Source organism: Benincasa hispida, chromosome 1, assembly GCF_009727055.1.
Source record: "Benincasa hispida cultivar B227 chromosome 1, ASM972705v1, whole genome shotgun sequence".
In the NCBI taxonomy this organism is placed as follows: domain Eukaryota; kingdom Viridiplantae; phylum Streptophyta; class Magnoliopsida; order Cucurbitales; family Cucurbitaceae; genus Benincasa; species Benincasa hispida.
The window spans coordinates 80,218,278-80,223,526 of NC_052349.1; positions in this window are offsets into that span (position 1 = coordinate 80,218,278).

Consider the following 5,249-nt stretch of genomic DNA (forward strand, 5'->3'; position numbering starts at 1 on the left):
TTGTTGAGTTGGTAATCTGGCCACTCTCACTCATACAAATCAAAGGACCGCCTTCATGTGCAAGAGTTCATAACTCACTCAGGATTCAAGTCATGTCACCTATGATCATCCTAGTGAAATGTAAGTCTCTATTATCAATGGTGTTATTATAAAGAGACTAACCATTTCGTGGTCCCGTCTTATACACTCTTTGTATAGGATACCCTTGCTCGCATGTCACCACATGAATGATCAGGATCAGATCATTTGTAGCATTTTTACAATATCTGTAACACCTAAAAGTAGGTCATATCCGTAGTATCACCAGGATAAGGTATCCAATCTTATCCATCTACTACAGACCATTTAGGTTATTATTTAAACAAGATCCACCTGTATGTCTCTACATACTTGTTTAAATTTACATAAAATAACCTTGGAGCTTAGTTTATTGGATTGAGTATATGCTTATAAAATAACACTTATTTTATTAATAACAATATGTTTATACAGAGTTTTCAAACTACGAGATTATAAGGAGATTTAGGACACTAATCCCAGCACCCAGGAGTGGTGGGCTCTGACTATTTTGGTTAGGAGAGAAAAGTCTTAAGGTGGAGGAAGAAGATTGAGAGCTTTCTCACAAGACAAAGTCACAGAACTTTTCTGTAACAACCTCTCAATCATTTAGCCAAATTGCAAATTTGTTGAGGAAGGAAAAAAAAAACTTTTTCTTTTATTCCTCTTGCCATAAAACATAACCACCCACTAAAATAGATAGAGAGAGAAGATAGTATTATTCAAATAATAATAATATAATAACTAACTTATCATATCATATTTATATTAAATTATATGTTATATCAAATATAATGTATAACCTATAGTTTTAATATTGTATCACATACAATATAAACTATAGTTTCTTTTCTCTATTTTATGACATTTAATATAAATCATATTTATATTAAATTTAACAACTATGAATCGCATTCATAGAAAATATATTTGAATCTCATTCAAATATTTATTTCCTCCCATTAAGCTATAATGTATCAAATACATTATGACAATTATATTACATATAATTGAAATAATTATATTATATATAATTAAATCACTTTATTAATTTGAACAATTCAAATTAATCCAAAAACTTATTCTCAACTAAATCCTTGTGCTACCAAGGGAACCTCATGGACCTGTAGCATGAAGCTCCAACAGTTTGTGAATAATTAATTAAACTCTTTAATTACATTATTCACCATCCGTTAACGGTCGGGCACTCTACTAAAGACCAATAACTGCACTCTTCGCACTACAGATATATTTCTGTGTCCATTGGATATAACCAATCAACAGTACGATGACTCTTCACAAATTACCGTCCAACACGACCGCTACACTACATGAACACTGCGCACTCGAACTAAGCGATCGCCAAGGTCACGAACACCCCGAATACCGCAAATAGCCTCTACAGAATCTCGACAATGTCGAGTTGAGTATGACACCACCAAAAAGGTTACCTTGGTATTCTCGGTGTGAGAATCCAGAGGGTGGGCTCTATGTGGACTTGGTTTGAGGCAGAAAACCGGAGGAACTACAATCTTGTAAATGATTGAGCAAGTGGGAGATGGAATAAACTATTGTATAGATCGATGCTCAATCGTTTAGGAAAAGCTATGCGATCGTCTAGCAAAAGTTATGCGATCATTTAGCTCATTGTTGAGCTGAGTGTCTATCGTGTAAGAACACTCCACGATCATTTAACTAACTCCAAGCTGTCGCTTAGTAAATCTAATTTACTTGACAACTTTTCCATGAGTAATTTCCGATATTGGAAAATCTCATATCAACATTTTTTTCTTAACAAAATTAGGAAAACATTTTTCCTTTTATCTCACAGTTACCATGAAAACACCAATAACCTCCCACTCAATTGATTATTAGAGAAAAAGAGATAATTATCCAATAATCAATATTATTATAAATATAAATGATAACTAACTTACCATAATATATTTATAACATATAGTTTTAATATTTCATCTCATGAAACATACAAACCATAGCTTTTTTTTTTATTCCATGGCTCTTAATGTAAATCTCATTTACATTAATCCTCTACTTGATGTATCTCATATACCATACCGATCATATCGTATATAATTGAAATACCTCTTGTCAATTTGAACATTTCAAATCAACACCAAGAACTGATCCTCAACTTGAATCCATTGAGCTACCAAGGGGACCTTATGGACCTGTAACTCGAAGCTCCAATGCTACGTGAATAATTGACTAAACTCTTTAGTCATGAGATCCACCATCCATTAATTGCTAGGCACTCCACTAAAGACCGACATCTAAACTCTCCTTACTACAAATATATTATGTGTCCATCTGAACCAATCAACAGTGCGACAACCCTTCACAGATCGCTCGTAAGTACAGCTCGACCAATAACTGTTATGCCCTTGTAGGTACATCTAACTCCTTAAGTACCAGTGAATCCTCTAATGAACAGAAGTCATAGTCATACTATGACTGAGTCCTCTCTTCCAAAGAGAAGCTGTGGCCTCTATGTTTAAGCCCTGGAATTAAAGGAGCAATCTATCTACTTACCCCTGCTTCGGGGAAGGAGTGAATTCCATCTTGTGCAAGTGAGTTCCTAGCTCCTAGATCAGACAAGTCCCTAAAAAGGTAGGCATTTTGAGTTGGCAATCTGGCCACTCTCACCCATACTAATCAAAGGACCGCCCTCAAAGGCAGGAGTTCCCAAAACACTCAGGATTGAGGTCATGTCACCTATGGTCGTTTAGGTGAGATGTAAGTCTCCAGTATCAACGACGTTATATATAGATTATAGTTATCTCGTGGTCCGATCTTATACAAACTCTTTGTATAGGAAACCCCCGCTCGCATGTCTCCACATGAATGATCAGGATCTAACATCTGTAGTAGTTTACAACACTTGCAAACCTCTATAAAGCGGGTCGTATCCATAGTGTCACCAGGTTTAGGTATCCCACCTTAACCCTTATACTACAGACTTATTTAGGTTATCACTTAAGGCATGATCCACTTGTATATCACATATACATGCTTAAATTTACATAAGATAACCATGGAGCTTTGTTTATTGGACATGAGTAAATGGCAGGATGAAATAACAATTATTTTATTTTTAAAATAATGTGTAAAATTACAAACAACGAGACTTCGGGAGAATTAGAACACCAATCCCAACAATCTCCCACTTGTCCTAATGCCTCGGGAGACTAATGTACAATACAATATACAATAAACTAGGGCATACCCTAATATCATCTCCCACTTGCCCTAGACAAGGTGCCACATGTCCNGGCATACCCTAATATCATCTCCCACTTGCCCTAGACAAGGTGCCACATGTCCCGCAGACCCAGACTCTCCAGATGACCCTCAAACACTTTAGTCGTGAGAGCCTTTGTAAAGGGATCAACAATGTTGTGCTCTGACACGATCTTCATGACTATCACATCACCACAATGCAATCTCCTTGATCAGGTGATATTTTCGTTTATATGCTTACCCCGACGATGACTCTGAGGCTGCTACGAATTTGCCATATCCTTGCTGTTATCACAATATAGAGTGATAGGCAAATCTATATTTGAAACAACTTCCAAATTTGAAAGGAATTTCCTCACCCAAATAGCTTCCTTAGCAGCTTCACAAGCAGCTACGTATTTAGCTTCCATGGTGGAGTCTGTGATGCATCCTTGCTTGATGTTTCGTCATACTATAGCTCCTCCATTCAGAGTGAAAACTGACCCCGATGTCGATTTGCAAGAATCTCTATCGGTCTGAAAGTCAGAGTCTGTGTATCCTGTAAGGATCAGATTCTTATCTCCATACACGAGCATTTAGTTCCTCGTTCTCTGAAGATACTTGAGGATCGTCTTGACCTCTGTCCAGTGATCAAATCCTAGATTGGACTAATACCGACTAACAATCCCTACTGCATAACAAATGTTGGGTTTGGTACACAACATATACATTAAGCTTCCTACAACTAAAGCATAGGGAATCCGTCTCATCTCCTCAACCTCTTGAGGTGTCTTAGGACATTGATCCTTAGACAAAACGATTCTATGCCTGAAGGGTAACAAACCCCTCTTGAAATCCTGTATCCTATACCTGATCAACATTTGATCGATGTACGATGCCTGAGACAAGGCTAATCGTTTATTCTTACGATCTTGAATGATCTAGATCCTTAAAACATACTATGTCTCACCCAAATCTTTCATTTGAAACTGGGCAACTAGCCATTTCTTAATGTTAGTAAGATACCCTACATCATTTCCAATGAGTAGGATATCATCCACATACAGTACTAGGAAAGCTACTGAGCTGTTGATGATCTTCTTGTAGACACAAAGCTCATCAACATTCTGATCAAAGACAGACAACTTGACTGCAGTGTCAAATCTAATGTTCCATTATCTAGATGCTTGTTTTGGCCCATAAATGGACCTATTAAGCTTGCAAACTTTTTGCTTTTGATCTAGAATTATGAGCCCCTCTGGTTGAGTCATATAGATGGTCTTCTCAAGATTACCATTAGGAAAGGAAGTTTTGACGTCCTTTACCATATTTCATAATCATAAAATGTGGCTATTGACAGGAGATCCTGATAGACTTGAGTATGACAACAGGTGAGAAAGTTTCCTCATAGTCAACTCCCTCAACCTAGGTATAACCTTTTCCCACGAGTCGAGCCTTAAAGGTTTGCACCTTTCCAACTACACCCCTCTTTCGCTTATAGATCCACTTACACCCAATAGGTCTTACCCCATCAGGCGGATCAACAAGCTCTCAGATGTTATTGAAGTACAAAGACTCCATTTCCTGGTTCATGGCTTTAACCCATTCATATTTGTCAACATCCTCCATCTCTTTCTTAAAAGACAATGGATCCTCGACCCCATCATTCGAAATGATGTTTTGGGCTTCAGTCAAACACATGTAGCAATCTGGTGGGTTCATAACCCTTCCACTACATCGAGGCAGTCTCAACTCTTGAGCTGGTTGACTAGATGTTCTGACCTCAACAACTCTTGTTGATCTGTCGGCCTGTTCAACAACTCTCGTTGAACCCTCAGCAGTTTCAGTCTCATTAGAAATCTCATGCAAAATGAGCTTACTTTGTGGCTTATGATCTCTCATGTGGTCTTTTTCCAAGAAGATAGCATTTGTAGAAATAAACACTTTGTTGTCAC